A 20,583-nucleotide genomic window follows, 5' to 3' on the forward strand; every position below is an offset into this window, starting at 1 on the left:
CAACTCCCACTTATGAGTGAGAATATGCAATGCCATGGACCCTATCCCTCTTAGACTGAACAAAGTGATTTCCTTTGTTACAGCAAGACAGAGTCCTGGTGTTTTATCCACTGAGCAGGGTGCTGCATTGTAAGGTCCTTTCTGTCCTGAGAACTGGTGGCATTCCTTTTTAAAATGTCCAGTTTTTCCACAATTATAACATTTTCCTACTTTTGGGCTTAATCCTTGGCTCCTTTTAGATTTGTCAACTACTAAATTAGCCATTGCTTGTGCTAATATTGCAGAGCGATGAAGTTCAGTCCCTATATCCTGACAGGCTCTGAGAAAATTTCCCAGGTTTTTTGTATACCTCACAGGTGCTAGTACACGTTTACAATCCGCATTTGCATTCTGAAAAGCTAAAGTTAAGGTTAGCATTTCTGTGGCAGTGGCACGAGGAATTTGACGCTTGTGATCTTACAAGAAAATGTGCATAGGGCTCCTGTGACCTTTGCATGATATGTAAAAAGGATTGTACTGGGACTCCGTCTTCAGGAATTGTGGCCCAGGCCCATTTAGCAGCCCGTGGACACTGCTGATAAGCAGCGTCTGGGAGTGCCATTTGACGTTCCAGGTCTGAGTAAGGGCCATCACCCAATAGCATATCCTCTGTAATGTCTCCATGTCCAGCAACATGATTCTGTCTAGCCTGGTCTGCACACAGTTCTTGCCAATTTAAATTCCATGTCAGATACGCACTAGCAGACAAGCAAGTTCGAGCCAAGTGTTTTACATCAAAGGGTAGAGGGCACATAGCACCAGATGCAGATTCTAGCAATCCTAAAGTGAATGGACTCTGTACCCCATTATTAACTACACTAGATTTTAATTCCTTCAACAACTTAAACTCTAGTGGAGTGTGTTCATGAACCAACTGCTGTGGATTATTTGGTCAGGCCTTACGGAAATAGGAAAAGTACAAGGTCCTAAAGGCTCCTCGGCTATGGCAGCAGAGCGTAAAATTCTTTGTTTTGGGGCCTCTATTTCTGTTACTGAAGGAGGTGGTACAGATGTTTCTGCAACTAGAGGGGGCAGTATAGGCCAATTTTTATCCTCCCTCTCCAGTTTTTTTATTTTCAATTGGATCTGTGGGTGGGACAAGAGATCCTTTCAGAGTTTTAGACTCAGCCTACTGTCCAGCAAAATAATGAGATAATGGCAGAAGGACAGTGCAAATTAAACTCCAAGGGGGAGGAAACAGAAGAATCAACTTTAAGACCTTTTAGATGAGCCTGTTTTAATTCTTCTCCTGCTCTGTCCCAATTTTCCACATCAAGAGTGCCTGCCTGTGGAAACCATGGGTTATGCATAGTAACCTCCAGCAGAATCTTAGTGTCTGCAAATTACCTGAGCTCCAGACTGTCTTAACAGAACTTTAAGCAACTGCACATAATGTTTTTCTTTAACAGAAAAATTCTGGCCCCCGCTACCCTGATTCAGAAAACTTCCTTTTCACAGTACTTCTTTAGAGCATTGACCTTATATCACTTGCAGTACCTCTTTAGGGCACTGACTTTATATCCACTGCCGGCAGACTCGTCCTGAGGTCCCCGTTCATCTTGTTGATTTTACTTCCTCTGCTCCAGCAGACCTTCTGCGTTCACATCCTCGAAGTCCCTGTGTTTGGACGCCACTTTGCTGTGGACCCTGTCCCTGTTGGACTGAACAAAGGGTGTCGAATGTGGGAATGAAGATAAAGACAAAAGAGCGTATTCGGAAGAAGGGGTCGGGGGCTCCTTGCTTCTGGTGGACAGGGGCCCTGAGCTTTTTAGCCCTCCATATTTATTAGGTAAAAGAGATAGTGAGAAGCGGGGGTGATTGTCAGTTCAGCAGTTTGATTCACAGCAGGCTTGCAGCACTGCACGCTATGAACAATAGGCTCTAGATGTCCCAGTAGATAACCTCAAGGAGCACAGCACCAGGGAGTGATTGCCTTCAGCAAACCTTCTGGCAGCTGGAGCAGATGTGAGTTTGCTCACATCCTGCATTCATGATAAACAGTCTACTGTTTGATCATATAGCCTCAGGAGAATGCTGAGTTGGTCAGGATCCTTTTGCTGGCTCTCTACAATGCAGTGTTTGGCTTTCTGTTCTTGTGTTAGTTTGCTGAGAATGATGGTTTCCAGCTTCATCCATGTCCCTGCAAAGGACATGAACTCATCCTTTTTTATGGCTGCATAGTATTCCATGGTATATATGTGCCACACGTTCTTTATCAGTCTATCATTGTTGGGCATTTGGGTTGGTTCCAAGTCTTTGCTATTGTGAACAGTGCCACAATAAACATAGGTGTGCATGTGTCTTTATAGTAAAATGATTTATAATCCTTTGGGTATATACCCTGTAATGGGATTGCTGGGTCAAGTGGTATTTCTAGTTCTAGATCCGTGAGTAATTGCCACACTGTCTTCCACAATGGTTGAACTAATTTACACTCCCACCAACAGTATAGAAGCATTCCTATTTCTTCAAATCCTCTCCAGCATCTGTTGTTTCCTGACTTTTTAATCATCACCATTCTAACTGTTGTGAGATGGTATCTCATTGTGGTTTTGATTTGCATTTCTCTTATGACCAGTGATGTCGAGCTTTTTTTCATATGTTTGTTGACTGCATAAATGTCTTCTTTTGAGAACTGTCTGTTCAGATCCTTTGCCCACTTTTTGATGTAGTTATTTGTTTCTTATAAATTTATTTAAGTTCTTTGTAGATTCTGGACATTAGACTTTTGTCAGATGGATAGATTGCAAAAATTTTCTCCCATTCTGTAGGTTGCCTGTGGACATCCTTTTTGTTGATGTTGATGTTATTCCTGTCTAGTTTTCCTCCTAACCGTCAGGCCCCTCTGCCATAGGTCTGTTGGAGTTTGCTGGAGGTCCACTCCAGGCCCTGTTTGCCTGGGTATCACCAGCAGAGGCTGCAGAACAGCAAAGATTGCTGTCTGCTCCTTCTACAAGAAAATGGGGGGAAAATCACTTCTTGGTCTTTTGGCTACAATCAAGTGTAGAAAATGGGCAGAAATCATGAACAGACATTTCATTAAAAATATATATAAGTTTTAAATAAACACACAAAAAGATATTCACATCTTTCTATTTCTTTAGTCTTTCTGAAGTAGGAGGTGGGACTTCACTCCAGAGGTGGGGCTCAAATACTGGACCAAATTGAAGACAAGCTAAAAAAGGAACAGGGTGGAAGCAGCTTTCCGTAAGACATGCCCACCAGAGTACCATGTCAGTTTACCATTGCCATGGTAACAACCAGCTAGTGCCCTTTTCCATGGCAATAACCTGATGATCCAAAAGTCACCACCCTTTTCCTAGCAATTTCTGCATAAACTGCCCCTTACTCTATATGTAATTGAAAATAGATATAAATATGACTGCAAAACTGCCCTGAGATGTTACTCTCAGCACACTGCCTAGGGAGTGGCCCTTCTCTACAAGCGCAGTCATGGAGCTGTAACACCACCAGAGCTTTAACACTGCTGCTTCAGTAAAGCTGCTTTCTTCTACCCTACCACTGGCTCCCCCTTGAATTCTTTCCTGAGCAAAACCAAGAATCCACACAGGTTAAGCCCCACTTTGAGGCTTGCCTGCCCTGCATCATTTCTCTAATTTCTTTCATTAGTGTTTTGTAGCTTTCAGCATTGAGATTCTGTACAAATTTAATTAGAGTTAAAATTTAATTAGAGTTAATTATAAATAGTATTGTTTTAAATTTTGATTTCCAATTCTTTGTGAGAATATCAAATTATATTTAATATTGTGTATAGTTGTTGTATCCTAGGAACTTGTTCATGTTAGTGAGTTAGATGAAACTCACATATTAGCTTTATACTTTTTTGAAGACTCCTTTGATTTTTCTACATAGATTGTCATGACATCTGTGGAGAAAAGATAGCTTTATTTCATTCTCTTCAACTTGTATGCATTTTATTTTTTTTTACTTGCTTTGCTACACTGCCTAGAACTTCCAGTATGATGTTGAATAAGAATTATGAGAGCAGACATCCTTGCTTTGCTCCTGATCATGAAGGGAAAACATTCAGAATTTTGCTAGTAAGTATGTTTCATGTTAAGTTTTTCATAGCTGCCCTTTATCAGATTAAGGAAGTTCCCATCTTTCGTAGTCTGCTAAGAATTTTTTATTATATGGATGTTGAATTTTTACAGGTGCTTTTTCTGAATGTATTGATGTGAATCTATGGTTTTTCTTCAATAATTTGTTAATATTAATTATGTTGATTCATTCTTAAAATGTTAAACCAGTCTTGCATTTTTTGGGGATAATCCCTGCTTTATCATAATTTTTTTTTATATAATGCTGGATTCTCTTTGCTAAAATTTTGTTGAATATTTTTATTTCTATATCCTGAGGAATATTGGTCTGTGGTTTTATTGTAATGCAGTTGCCTGGTTTTGGTATCAGGGTGATGCTATCCCCATAAAATATATTTCCCTCCTCTTCCAGTTTCTGGAAGAAATTTGGTAGAAATGGTATCATTTCTTATTTTAAAATCTAGTAGAATTTTTCAGTAAAACCATCTATGCATGGATTTTTGTCAAAGGATTTTTTATTAATTTAATGTAATAAATACAGGACTATTAAGGTTATCGATGTTTGAGTAAATTTTGGTAGTTTGTATCTTTCATTGTATTTTTGTATTTCACCTAAGTTGTCAAGTGTCTGGTCATGGAGTTACTTATTTTTCCCTTATTTTGTTAATATCTGTAGGCTTTGTAGTGATATTTCCTCTTTTATTCTTGATATAGGTAACTTACATCTTCTTCGTTCCATGGTTATCTATGGCTAGAAGTTTATTTATTTTGTTGATGTTTTCAAAGAACTATGTTTTTGTTTTATTATTATTTTCTATTGCTTTTCTTTATTGAATTTCATTGATGTCTTCTAATTTGTTTTTCTCTCTTTTGCTGGTTTTAATGTTTAATTTATTCTCCTTTTTCTAGTTTCTTAAGCAGTTATTTAAGATTATTAACTTGAGGCTTCTTTTCTAATACAAGCATTTAATGCTATTAATTTCCCTGTAAATATTGCTTTACCAGCATACCACAGATTTTCATATGTTGTATTTTTATTTTCATCATGTTCTATATATTTTATAACTCCCCTTGAAAACTTTACATTTGACTCATTATCTATTTAGAAGTGTATGGTTTAATTTCCAAATAATCAGGGAATTTCCAGATATCTTTTTTACCAATTTCTAGTTTAGATATGATGTGGTCAGAGAACTTAATGTGCATTATTTTCATTCTTTTAAGTTTGTTATGTTTTTGTTCCTCAAATGTAATATACTTTCAACATTCCATGTCACTTAAACAGAATGTAGACTCTTATTGTGTGAAGTGTTCTAGAAATGCCTGTCAAGTCATGTTAGTTGATGATGTTTTCCAGTCTTCTGTATCTTTACTGATTGTTCATTCATTTTATTAGTAACTGAAAGAGTAGTAAATCTTTCAGTATAATCTCTCAGTGTATTTGTGTGAATTTGTCTACTTTTCACTTTAGTTTCATCAGTTTTTGTCTCATATATTTTGAAACTCTCTTTTAAAGTAAACACATATTTAGGATTGTTTCTTTTTGGTGAATTTACCCTCTTATCATTATGGGATGTTCTTTTTATCCCTAGCAATTGTCCTGTTGTGAAATCTATGATGTTTCATATTCACATAGCCACTCTAGTTATAGTGTGATTAATGTTTGCCTAGTAAATTTTGTTCATTATTTACTTTTAACCTACTTTTATTATTATATTTAAAAATAGAACATTTGTGGACAGCTAAGCTGGGTCTTGTGTGTTTTGTTTGCTTGCTTGCTTATTTATAGAATCCAACAATCATTATCTATTAATGTGTTTAGACCATTTAAGTTTAATGGTATCACTGATATAATTTAATTTAGAGCTAACATTTTGTTATTTATCTTTGTTCACCTCATTTTTTTCTGTTTTTCTTTTCTTCCTTTAGATAATTTTAATATCTTTTAATATTTAATTTTGGTTGACCTACTGATTCTTTGGCTACATCTCTTTGAATTATTATGTGTGGTTGTTTAGATGATTTAAATATACATGCATTTTTTTCATAGTAAATTTAGAGTTAATGTTTTACAGCTTTTATAAAATAGAGAATCCTGACAAATCTATAGGCCATTTTGCCCTCTGTCTTGCATATTTCACTTGTCATATGTATTGCATGTGTGTACATAGAAAATCAACCAGATAATTTTATAATATTTGCTACTAATAGTCATGTGTATTATTAAAAACTTAGGGGAGAAATAAAAAGTTATATTTCCCTAGATATTTACTGCATTTTTTGCTCTTCTTTCATTTCTGAAATTCCAAATTTTCCTCTGTATTATTTCCTTTCAGTTTAAAGAGTACCATCTAGTGTTTCTTTTAGAGTGGGTCTAGTAGTAACACATTTGTTTGCTTTTCTCTTCATTTGAAAGTGTCTTTACTTTGCCTTTATCCTTCAAGGACATCTCCACTGAGTATATAAATATTGGTTAACAGTTCTTCTCTTTCATCATTTCAAATATGCTGTTCCATTGTTTTCTGTCCTCCATGGTTTCTGATGAGAAATCCACAGTAATTCAAGCAGTTGTGGGTGGTTTCTTGATACTGTAAATTTATGTCTTGCACCAAATTCAGGATAATATTTCTTCAACTCAGATAATATTTCTTCAACTACTTTTCTGGAAAAATCTCATTCTCCTAATTTTCTGTAACCCCAATAGCATGAATAGCAGACCATTTGATGTTGCTCAACAGGGTCCTGAGGACTTGTTAATTTTTTAAAAGATTAATCTATCTGTTATCCAAATTTGATTATTTCTATTAATATATCTTTAAGTTCACTGACGTATCTATCTTAACTATACTATTAATTTCAATCAGTAAATTTTGGTTTCAAATATTATAATTTTTTTCTCATTTATATTTTGTTCTTTTTGTAGTTTCTTCTTTTGTGCTGAAATCTTTTTGTCTTTCCATTCAAGAGTTTTCTCCTTTATCTCATTGAGTTTTGTTATAATAACTGTTTTAAAGTCTTTTATAATTCTAACATCTGAGTAATTTTATGTTTGACATCTGCTTATACTTTTAACAAAAAAGTTGGTTGTTCTTCCTGGCTCATTTTGTTGAACAATTTTTGACTGCGTTGTATTCAGGACAGTTTGAATATTATGTTGTGAGACTGTGGGCTCTATTAGAATCCTCAAGAGATTGCAGGGGTTCTATTGTTGTCACAGCAATCTATCAGCTTGGTTAAGGTCAGACTGCAGGTTCTTCCTCATCTTTTGTGGATGGTGGTTTCAATGTCAGTTTAGATTTCAAGGCCTTCGTTGTATTACGTGTGTCTGACTCGTTATATTTTTGTTCAGGTCCCAAAGCCTTGCTATGATTCTTCAGGTTTCTTCCACCTGTGCACTTCTTGAGGATGAATCTGAAACCGCCTTTGCAAAATTATAATGGAGAAAATTATGACAGTGAAAGAAATCAGACCTAACCGACTCCATTTTGCTTTTGACCTTTAAGCTGTCCTTGTTCATTCCTGGGCATAGGCTGAACTAACTTTGGGAAGGAATTCAGTTCATGGTTTGACTCTGAAACAAACTTGATAATAGCCCTTTTCCGAAAAGATCCCCTTCTTGCAGGGGATCAGTATGCCTTTGCATGACTAACAAATTAGCTACAGGTTTAGGGGTCGTGCAGCCTCTTTCTCCAAGAGTCTGAACTTCCCCAAATTGCTCCTGGGGGATAACATCACGATTGTAAAACCTAAGATCAGTTCTTCAGATATTTTGCAGAACATACCCTCAATGGATCAGCTGATACCACCCAGATGGGTAATCCAGGAACAGAAAGCAGCAAAAAAAAAAAACTCACCTCAACCACCTATGATTCCATCTCCAACCCTGACCAATCAGCACTCCCCACTTCCCAAGCTCCTACCTGCCAAATTTTCTTTAAAAACGCTGATTGCCCGAATGCTTGGGGAGACTGATTTGAGTAATAATAAAACTCCGGTTTCTCACACAGCCAGCTCTGCGTGAATTACTCTTTCTCCATTGCAATTCCCCTGTCTTGATAAATTGGCTCTGTCTAGGCAGCAGGCAAGTTGAACCCATTGGGTGGTTACAGATCTAGGACTTATGTTAATTTATATACACAATTAAAATATTGTCTTCTCTAGCAGTCGCCTTGCAGGAATTACCCATATTTTTTATATCCAAAGGGCCATTTTTGAACCTGGAAGCATGTTTAATCTTCTTGCATCCCTCAACTTATAATTGTGTACCAAAATGTAAATATTTCTAGTAACTTCCTGGCCACTGGACCTACATTTCTCCCTATATCTACAGTACTGACCCTACCAGCAAAGAATGTGATAAAAAAGAAAGGATGTAAGGATAAACTACAATTTATTAGGGGGAAAAATGATGCTGTGCTACCTTGATCAGTGCCTGAGAATTTGTTCCGTAGGCCATAACCACTGTGAACAAATGCACTTGTGACCCAATGATTGTCTCCACCTGCTGAGGACTTCAGGAGAATTCTGCTGAAAGCAACCGAACAAGATTTGGGAATAAATTTAAATTATCTTTGGGAAATCTGTGCATGACCCACCTAATACCAGGAACATAAATATCCCATGCATTGATTTAAAGCTCCTGTTTATTTAATACTGTAAAGCAAATGCTGGTCTTTTAAATTTGTAAATAATATGGGTAAAATGAATTCACCCACTACAACAAAATGACCAGATATTTGAAATCTTATAGAACAAAAATCATTTGTTATTGGATATCATTGAAAATTTTTCTAGAATGCTGAGTTTTTCTATCATCAAATTTCACCTCCTGTTGTACCATGGCCCCTCTGAGCAGCACTGAGATTTGTAATACAAGATATTACACTTAACTTTGATGAATTTTGCCTTGATGGCAAAAAGCTTGCTAAGGAAGTTGAAAAGTCTTTGTAACATTAAATCCAAGAGTAATGAAAGGCCAGTGACTTTGATCCAGAGTTCCTAACATAAGAAAACTTCCTAGAAATGTATATTTATATCAGTGACCTAGCATAGATATGTATTGACTATAGAGGGAAAGGAAAAAAAAACTCAAAATCATAGTATAATTTTTTTTAAAATCAAAATACAGTAGTTAAGACAAAGAAAGCAATACATAAAAATGATTGTGTCCACATACATTCTTTGGAGCATTTTATATTAGAAAATTAGAAACCTATAAGTGTATTTATAGAATAAAAATTAAGTTAATTATGGTGGATCCACTCAAAAGATTAATATGCAGCCAGTAAAAATAATGTTAAAAGGAATTTTTGTTGGTATAACAAAATCTATACTTTCTAAAATAAAAGTATACATATTTATATATAGATAGATAACATATATATATGTATGTATAAAAATATTTTCATATAGACATGCATGTATATATTTTCCCATATATACATATATGATATATACATGTGTATGCATGTGTATGTGTGTCTATATTGCAAGCCTCCTTTTCAAAACTACCTCTAAGGAATAATTGGCAACTTAGAGATATTTTAAGGACTTTCTGAACCAGCTACAGTGTTGAATTTGTCTATTATTTTGTTGTTTCATCATTAAACACAAGAGTTAAGTTCAGGAGACCAAAGAGAGTATGAAATGAGTCACTTTAACTCTTGGTGAATAACTGAGCTTGACTATAATGAAATAAATAGCAACCAAGAATCAATAAAATAGCCTAGAGCAAGCAATGTCTGTGGCTTTGCAAACCCAATGGCACTGAGAGTTCATGAAACAGATGGTATGGCTGTGTAGCTCCATTTTATATCAGGGAGAGTAATTTGACCATTTGCCCAATCACCTCTAAGCACATTGCTTGAACTCATTTCAGGAATTCATAGAAAAATGCTGGTTCTGATGAAAGATCACCTCTGTTTTCACTGTAAAATAGCTGTAAGAGGAAAAGTAGAGAGAAAATTACAATAAAAAAGGTACTAAAATTAGGTTGGTCAATGTCCATCAAAAGGTGAATGGATAAACAAATGCTGATATATTCATAGAATGGATTACAACTTCACAATTCAAAGAATAAACTATTGAAATATACAACAGAATAAGCAAATATCAAAAACATTATGCTTAGCAAAAGAAGGCAGACACAAAAGAATACTTACAGTATGACCCACTTATATGAAGTTCTACTATAAGGAAAACGAGTCTGTGATGACAGAAAAACGATCACTGTTTTCCTGAGTCGGGGGTGGAGGGATAGAGGGAAGGTTGACTGCAAAGGCGCTGTATTAGCCTATTCACACACTGCTATGAAGAAATACTGTGTAATTTATAAGGGAAAGAGGTTTAATTGTCTCACAGTTCAGTGTTGCTCAGAAGAACTCAGGAAACTTACAATCATGGCAGAAGGCAAAGGAGAAGCAGGCACCGTCTTCACAGGACGGAATGCGTGCAAGCTGGGGAAATGCCAGATGCTTATAAAACCGTCAGATCTTGCGAGACTCACTCACTATCACAAGAACAGCATGAGGAAAGCTGTCCCCATGATCCAGTTACCTCCACCTGGTCCCGCCCTTGACATGTGGGGATTAGGGGCTTATGAGGATTACAACCCAAAATGGGATTTTGGGTGGGAACACAGCCAAACCATATTATGGGCACAAGAGAACTTTCAGGTATGATAGAAATGTTTTATGTCTTGATTGTAGTGGTTACAGGAGTGCGTTTCTTTGTCAAAATTCATTGAACTATACACTTAAAATAGGTTCATTTTATTCTATGTAAATTAATGCCTCAATAAAATGTATTAAAATTATAAAATCAGGTTGATAGCAAAGCAAAAACAATTATCACATGTTAAATAGATGTAATTATGAAGTTCCATTAGAGGAGCATTCATTTGCAAAAGCATTTCCCTGCTGAGAGAAGATCAGCTGAGTGAAGTTAAAGGAATTTAAAGTATGTGGACATGGGGGTTTGTGCCTGTAGTCCCAGCTACTTTGGAGGCCAAGGCAGAAGGATTATTTAAGCCCAAGAATTTGAGGTTGCTGTGTGCTGTGATGAGGCCCACACACTCCACCTGGACAACAGAGGGAGACCTTGGCTCTAAAAAATAACAGTAATACATTTTAAAAATCCCACCTGGATAACTTTTTAAAATTCTGATTGTATTCTACTGAAGTGCAGCTTGGGCATGGAGATTTTTCAGAGGTCCCTAACTGATTCCAATGTATAGCCAAGGTAGAGGACCACCGAGATTGTAACTCCCCTTCACCTGCCCAGGGATATTCTAGCAGAAAATGTGGCTGAGATTCTTCCCCACCAGGTATCCCAAGTGTGTCCTAAGGTCCCTAATGTCAAACCTTGTGGAGGTTGATTGAGACCTTGGCCTGAACTGCCCCATTCCAGTAAAAGGTTTGGAGAGGAAAAACAGAATTGCTGTCACATGTTCACTGGGCACATCATGTTCACTAAATTAATTACCTAGACTCAGCTGGTCCTAGAGAACGAAGATGAGTCACTTTAACTCGATGGTTTGAGTGCTATTGATGTATTAATCCTTCCAGAGAAGGATTAGGTATGATCGGGTACAGGGAAATCGTGTTTTATCTCCTCAGATTGAGGGAAGATGAGTGAAATGTGTTGGGACGAAGAAATTGGCGTAAAGATGCAAAACTCAGGGTCTTTCACTGGCCTCTGAAAACAGGGGAGGGAGCTAACAAATAGGTGCAAGGCACTTTATAAACATGATCTTATTCAGCCTTCACTGTTCTTAATGAAAATCCTATACCAGCAGTATGATTTTGCCCATTTGGTGATATGGTAACTAAGAGAGGTCATCCTCTTTTTCAAGTTCTCACCGTGCATGGCAAAGTCGTGACTTGAGAATTCATTTTCTCTAAAACCTACGTGTACTCTTTCTACAATGCCATACTAAATCTTACTATCTTGAAAATTGATCATAATAATAGTAGCAGAAACAGTAATAACATTTGTTGAGAGTTTTCTATGTGCTAGGAATGCATGTAAGATACCTATATTGTATTATTGTCTAGACTTATGCCTATATCTAGATATAGATATATAAAAGATCATTTAATCTTCACACCAACTTTTAGAGGTAGATACTATTATTATCCTCATTAAATATGATGCAGCTAAGGTGCCAAGAGGTTAAGTAATTTTCTCAAGGTCGCAAAGCTACAAAAGATAAAAGTTATTTAACAATAATCCTCTCCTAAAAACACCCTACCTAATAATGCCAGCCAAGGAAAAAAAATGAGAGAATTTTGCTAACCTTGCTTTCAACCTCAATTCTCAATACAACTTCCTATAACTCTGATTTTATAATACTGCCTCTTGCCTTCAAACTTTGCAAACTTGTGATAGTCCATTTTGACTGTAGCCATAATGGTACATGGGAAATAACTGGTTATTGAAAACTCTGATTTGCAAGATCAGTGTGAATATCATTATTCATCATTTTAAAAAATCATGGATTAGCAAACTGGAAAAATACTTCTGACAAGCTTCTGCAGCAAGAAAAGCAATGCATTATGTCTGACACCGTGAAAGGGGGATGAAGAAAGCAGTGCTTAGAGCAAGAATTGCCAGCTGGAATTGACTACGGAAAAATGGGGCTGGCTTTCTTTATCAGATCCGCTTCCAAGCAGCAACCTGTGAGTCAGGGATTCTCATTTCGCCGACATATGCAAGTTTTTACCACACTAAGCCCTGCAGGGCAAATGCAAATGTGGAAATGTGAATGAGGTCCAACCTTTTCTCATACGTCATCAGCACAACTGCCGGCTGAGTTTTCACCAAGGAACTTTTATTCATAACGCAATCGGAACTGGAAGAGAATAGCAGAATCTATCACACTAACACCATTTTTATGTGAATATATTTGTATGTGCACACACTCATATCCATGTTAAAGGTAAGCAGGAAGAATTCCAATATCAAAAAGATGATTTAAATAATAACTAGTGCAGCTCACCAACTTAAACTTTCCATTGGTTATAACATACCATTTGTAACGTCATTTTAAAATCTCCACATTCATCCAGTTTTTATTCACACACGTTCGAATTATTATTTTTTGTAGAAACAAAATCTCACTATATTGTCCAGGCTGGTCTCGAATTTCTGGGCTCAAGCGAACCTTCTGCCTTGGCCTTCCAAAGTGCAAGGATTACAGGAATAAGCCATGGTGCCTGGCCTCAAATTTACTTCTTTAGACCCTGTCATAGACTGAGGGTCTCAGGGGCTCCCTGCACTATTTGGGTACAGGCTCAGCTGCAAATCTTCTGTAGAGAGAATTCTCGGGGTGGCTCTTACACATCACGGATACCTCCCCACCTCACCCTTTCACCCTCTCACTAGGTAGAGTTGGCAGGCAAGAGCATGCAGATTGCATCTCCCTCATGGGCAGCAGATATGGCAGCACCAGCCATCACATCATCAAGGGAATTCTGCCCTTCTTGGAGTCCATTTTGCTAGATAGACATGGTTTATTGAGCACTTTTTTCATCAGAGTATAGACATAAAGAAGGTCTATTTTATCCCATTCTCACTTTTATCTCTATCAAATCCACATTTTCTATCATTTAATGTCATCTTGGGGAAATTCCAAACTATTTCATCAATATTCATTATTAAGATAAGTCTGGACCAGTTTTTAATTTCAATCTTATGTTCACTTCAAAGCTCTCTGCACTACATACCCACTAGACCTGTGGCTGAAGGCAGAGTGGGCAGAGAAATGTGACTGCTTTGCATACACCCCTCCCTCACTCCGTGACTCCACATCTTCTGAGCTTCTCCAGAGCAGAAACATCATCACTTACTTGGCCACCTAAGCAAGACTGACTTTTCTTACCGACTTTGCCTTCTCCTCTGGCCTTCACCTTTAACCTCAAGATCCTGTGTCAGTCTTCCACGTGCTTACAAGAACATGGGTGGGTGCTTCACAGAGGCTTGAAGTTTCTCTCTACACCATAGTTTCCTGAAGTAGGCATCCAGCTCCATTTCCACCCTTCCACAGCCCCCCAGCACCACAGCCTTTTCCAGTGTGCTCCCCATGGTCTCTGCTGCTAGGATTCCCTCATCTAGAAGGCATCCCTCTGGGGCAATACATCAGAGGACTAACATAAGCTCAGCTTCCTTGTGCAGCATCCCCTTGACCAACAGGCTCATCTTTGCCAAGACAAATGATGGGAGTACAGTAAGCTTTTCTGCCTTCCTTCCCTCTGTTTCCTCGCTCTGTTCCTCACTCTCTTTCTCCCTGCTCAATGCACAGGGGCCAATCAGCAGGTTCACTGCTCAAGCAGAAATCCAACATAAAAATAAAAATCTCCTCTTGCAGAGCAGATACCTCCAGTCTTACAAGTGCTCTCAAGGACTTTATGCCTTCCTTGCGATCAACAGGAAAATGCAACCCTCATTTCCTCCTCTGCATGGAAGGGAGGAAAAACCTCTCTCTCACCACAGTGGTCTTCCCACAAGACTGCTGACAATGGCCATCTCCTACCCCAATATTTTCATAATATAGACAGGAGGGACAGTGAGCTAAAAGTTAGAAGCAGAGATACCTCTGCAGCAGTTGATAAGCCCTGGGTTGGAAGTGTTAGGTCTGGGATTGCCAAAGTACAGGACTCTAAGTTAAATTTAAATTTCAGATTTTAAAAACATTATTTTTTATTGTAAGTATGCCCTAAATATTGCATGAGAAATTCTTATTGAATGAATAATTTTTTATTCTTTTTCTTCCTTTCCGCTGTTATTTTAGGTTCAGGAGGTACATGTGCAGGTTTGTTGCATGAGTAAAACGTGTGGTGCTGGGGTTTGGTGTGCAAATGATTTCGTTGCCCAGGTAGTGAGCATAGTACCCAATAGTTGGTTTTTGTTCCTCCCACCCTCTTTTCTCAAGTAAGCCCCAGTGTCTATTATTTCCCTCTTTGTGTCCATGTGTACTCAATGTTTAGCCCCCATTTATAAGTAAGAACATGTGGTATTTCATTTTCTGTTCCTGTGTTAATTTGATAAGAATAATGGGTTCCAGCTGCATCCATGTTACTGCAAAGAACATTATCTCTTTCTTCTTTGTGACTTCATAGTATTCCATCATATATATGTACCAAGTTTTTTTTATTCAGTCCACGACTGATGAACATCTAGGTTAATTTCATGTTTTTGCTATTGAGAAAAGTGCTGCAATGAACATCCGTGTACATATGTCTTTTGGTAGAATTATTTCTATTCCTTTGGGTATCCGGTAATGGGATACCCAATACATATCCAGTAATGGGATTGCTTGGTTGAATAGTAGTTCTAAGTTCTTTGAGAAATCTTAAATTGCTTTACAGTAGCTGAACTAATTTACATTCTTACCAGCAGTGTTTGAGCATTCTCTTTTCTCCACAACCTTGCCAGCATGTTGTTTTTTGACTCTTTAATGTTAGCCATTCTGTCTCATAAAAGATGGTATCTCCTTGTAGTTTTGATTTGTATTTCTCTGATGATTAGTGATGTGAAGGTAGGCTTTTTTTATTACTGATTCAATTTCAGAACTTATTATTGGTCTATTCAGGTATTCAATTTCTTCCTGGTTCAATCTCAGGAGGTTGCATATTTCTCAGAATTTATCCATTTCTTCTAGATTTTCCAGTTTGTGTGCATAGAGGTATTCATCATGGTCTCTGAGGGTTTTTGTATTTCTGTGGGGTTGGTGGTATTTTTTTTTTTTTTTGATGTTGTTCATTTGAATCTTCTATCTTTTTTTATTAGACCACTCTAGCTAGTGGTCTATCAGTCTTATTTATTATTTCAAATAACCAACTTTTAGTTTCATTAGTCTTTTGTATGAATTTTCATGTCTCAATTCTATTCAGTTCAGCTCTGATATTGGTTATTTCTTTTCTTCTGCTAGCTTTGGTGTTGGTTTGCTTTTATTTGTCTACTTCCTCTAGGTATAATGTTAGTTGTTGATTTGAGATATTTCTAACATTTTGATTTAGGTGTTTAGTACAATAAATTTTCCTCTCAACACTAATTTAGCTGTGTTCCAGAGATTCTGGTATTTTGTATCTTTGTTTTCATTAGTTTCAAAGAATTTCTTGGTTTCTGTCTTAATTTCTTTCTTTACTCCAAAGTCATTCAAAAATGGGTTGTTTAATTTCCATGTCATTGTATGATTTTCAGAAATCTTCTGGGTATCGATTTACTCTTTTTTTGTGTGGTGTGGTTGGTGTGAATTTAGTTTTTCCGAATTTGTTAAAAATTGCTTTGTGACCAAATGTGTGGTTGATTCTAGAGTGTATGTTCTATTTTTGTTGGGTGGAGTGTTCTCAGATGTCAATTAGTTTCATTTGGTCAACTGTTGAGTTTAGGTCCCAAATATTTTTGCTGGTTTTCTGCCTCAATTATCTGTCTAACACTGTCAGTGAGGTGTTGAAATCTCCTACCATTATTGTACAGTTATGTAAGTCTCTTTGTATATCTCTAAGAACTTGTTTTATGAATCTGGGTTCTCCAGTGTTGAGTTCATATATATTTAGAACAGTTAAGTCTTCTTGTTGAATCCTTTATCATTATGTAATGCTTTTCTTTGTACCCTTTGATCATTGTTGGTTTAAAGTCTGCTTTATCTGAAATAAAAATAGTAACCCCTGTTCTTTTTTGTTTTCTATTGCTTGATAGATCTTTCTCCATCTCTTTAATTTGAGCCTATGGGTGTCATTTCATGTGAGATGGGTCTCCTGAAGACAACAATGGGTCTCGCTTCTTTACTCAACTTGCCACTCTCTGCCTTTTAAGTGGGACATTTGGCCTGTTTATATTCAAGGTTAATATTTGATATCTGAGGATTTTATCCTGTCATTGTGTTGTTAACTGGTTTTTATGTAGACTTGGTTGTATAGTTGCTTTAGCATTTCAGTGGGCTATGTACTTAAATGTGTTTTTGTGGTGGCAGATAATGATCTTTTCTTCATATCTAGCACTCCCTTAAGGGCCTCTTGTAAGGCAAGTCTGGTGGTAACGAATTCCTTTAGTGTTTGCTTGCCTGCAAAGGATTTTATTTCTCCTTCACTTATAAAGCTTTATTTGGCTGAATTTGAAATTTTTGGTTGGAATTGGTTTTTTTTTAAGGATGCTAAATATACGCCCCCAATCTCTTCTGGTGTATTACGTTTCTGCTGAACATCCTGCTGTTAGCCTGATGGGATTCCCTTTGTATGTGGCCTACCCTTCTCACTAGCTGCCTTTAATATTTTTTCTTTAACATTGACCTTGAAGAATCTGATGACTATGTGTCTTGGGATGTGTGTCTTGTATAATATCTTGCTGGGGTTCTCTAGTTCTCTGAATTTCTTGAATTTGCTTGTCAACCTCTCTAGCAAATCTGGGGACATTTTCATGGAGAATATCCACAAATATGCTTTCCAAGTTGCTTGCTCTCTCTCATTCTCTTTCTGGGATGTCAATGAGTCATAGGTTTGGTCTCTTTACATAATCCCATATTCCTAGGAGGTTTTATTTAATTTTTAAAATTGTTTTCTCTTTATTATTATTTTTTGACTGAGTTGATTTAAATAACTGGTCTTTGGGTTCTGAGATTAAACCTCAGCTTGGTCTATTATGTTGTTAATACTTTCAATTGTATTATAAAATTCTTGTTTTTAGTTTTTCAGCTCTGGAAAAATCAGTTTTCTTCTTTCTTAAAATAGGTATATTGTCTGTCAGCTCTTGTATTGTTTTATTGGATTTCCTTAAATTCCTTGAATTCGGTTTCAACTTTCTCCTGGATCTTGATGATCTTCATTGCCAACTAGATTCTGAATTCTCTGTCTGTCATTTCAGCATTCTATGCCATGTCATTTCATTTTGTACTCTCCTCCCTGGAGGACACTGGTATGGTTTGGCTGTGTCCCCACCCAAATCTTAAATTGAATTGTATCTCCCAGAATTTCCATGTGTCGTAGGAGGGACCCAGGGGTAGGTAATTGAATCATGGGGCCCAGTCTTTCCTGTGCTGTGACTGGGATAGTGAATAAGTCTCATGAGATCTGATGAATTTATCAGGAGTTTCCACTTTTGCTTCTTCCTCATTTTCTCTTGCCACCACCATGAAATAAGCACCTCCTTTTACCTCCTGATTCTGAGGCCTCCCCAGAATGTGGAACTGTAAGTCCAATTAAACCTCTTTTTCTTCCCAGACTCAGGTGTGTCTTTATTAGCAGGACTAATACAGGCACATAAGCAAGGCACCATCTTGGAAGCAGAGAGCAAGTCTTACCAGATATTGAATCTACCAGCACTTTGATCTTGGATTTCCCAGCCTTGAGAACCATAAAAAATAAATTTCTATTATTTATAAGTTATTCAGTCTAAGATATTTTGTTATCACTCATCAGCCTTTTGGCTAAGATCAAGTGAGGCATCTTATAGCAACAAGAAAGGACTAAGGGAGGTCCCATATGTTTCTCCTTAGTCATTCTTTTCAGAATGTAGAGCATTCCTGTTTTTAGCCTTGGTCCATAGGCAACATTCTGGAACAAAGAAAAGGGGCCCATCATCAACCTCTTATATGATGTGGTTTTATTTCCAATTTTCCCTTTTCATGGTGCCAGAGCCACTCTGTACTCTCTAATATGTGCTCACTTGCCTGGAGAGCCAGACAGATCCTCTGAGCACCTTTCCACTGAGATCCAGGGGAGGCAACAGTCTATATTCTTCCAGAGCTGTGCACCTGCTTTGCTAGCTGGTTACACCTAGACGATTAGGCCCTCAGGCACTTCCAGCAGATTATCTACTGACTTTGCTACTTTAGTCCATAACTTCAGGAATCTTCAGCAGTTCGGACACATTCACATCCACAATTATGAACATTTATGCCTATGATTGGTCTGATTTGTCCCACTCCATCTGGCAGTGCGGAAACTAGATTACCTGAGAACTGACGATAGGCCCCAAAGGAGGCCCCAAGTAAGAATCCAGCCACCACCATCACATAGTAGCCAGGGTAGGATGGAATATCTGAAAGTAGCAAATGTTGTAGCTGAAGTGCAGCTTGGACCACAGCCTTTAACCTGAATGACTCAAATCTAGCTATGTTTGGATCAAACACCTTCCCACTGCACATTTTCCTTCTGTTAACCCCTTGTAGTGGACTCTATCAGTGTTTCACCTACATCCCCTGGAGTCCCTTTTGCTGTTCCTTTATGTCCCTTTCCCAGCTTCCATTGGATTTGGCTGGGAATAGGCTACACCCATGACTATCTATGAATGACTAATCTTGGGCTATCTTGGGCTATTGAAGCTGTTTTGCCCAAACAGAAAAAGAACAGAAACACCTGTTCCCACCTCTTTCTTGGTGTGGGGCCTTTGAACAGTGACCACTGGGTGAGGGAGAACAAAAGCGCTGTCTCTTCCTTCCTGTAGAAACCACTTCAAGGTGTCCTTGACACTGTTGAGCTCCCCTGAGTGTCCAGCTGAAGCTGCCCTCTGTGGGATTTCCCTATACTACTGTCTGGCTTAGCTTCTTCCCATCCCTGGCCTTCCCTACCTCTCTGTCTCCTCATACTTCCTTGATAAATCCTTTGCATATGTACTCTTATCTCATGGTGCACTTCTGCAGAATCCAACATTTGACATTCCATTTTGACTAGGAGTCAGTAATACAGAGGAAGCAAAAAATACTGGAGAAAGCTATTGCCCCCTGAGTTCTTATACATCTCTATCACGACTCTCCATTCATGTGTCCCAGCTCCCTCCCACTGGCATTAAATTAAACCACTCAGAATGAAAACCTTGAAAAATTAAATAAAAAGCTTTCATTTTTTGGAATGTTTATATGGATAGATGTTTTTGGAAAGAAAGGGGCATTTTAATATACTTGCAGATAATTAACTCTAACAGGAAACTCAAGAGTTTCAAAGTCATGATTTTGGCAAAAAGAATTGAAACACATGGAATGGAAATTTAAATTATAATTTTCTAGAGTAGTTAGATAATTGTGTAAGTATGTTAGGAGGAGGAGAGTCACTTTCTAATTAGTAGAAAACTTCTAAGAATTCTATGGCACACTGACTAAGCATTTTTAAAGAAAAAGTCCAACTGAAATCAAGAGCATAGGCAGTTAAGATGTTTTTCAATTTAAGGGAATTATAATCAGACAACTCAGAGAGTTATATTCTAGAGAAAAGAAGACAGCCCCTTTACAGTGCCTCTGACAAGGAAGCCAATCAGCTCACTGCTTTCTGTATAAGCCAGGTATCTTCGTTTGCATTCTGCAGAGGCAGAGCCTGAAGCAGGGGTTCTTGTGCATGTGATTTAATGATAGTGTGCTGTTAAATAAAACTTGTAGGGGAGTAAGGGAAGCAGGGCAAGGCATATTTAAAAAAAGAAAAGAAAAAGAAAAGGCAATGTAAAAGTGTTTTGCATGAAGCCTAGTCTCATCCATCCCAGGGTGATCTCTGGAGTT

This window comes from Colobus angolensis, unplaced genomic scaffold, assembly GCF_000951035.1.
Source record: "Colobus angolensis palliatus isolate OR3802 unplaced genomic scaffold, Cang.pa_1.0 Scaffold56, whole genome shotgun sequence".
Lineage (NCBI taxonomy): Eukaryota > Metazoa > Chordata > Mammalia > Primates > Cercopithecidae > Colobus > Colobus angolensis.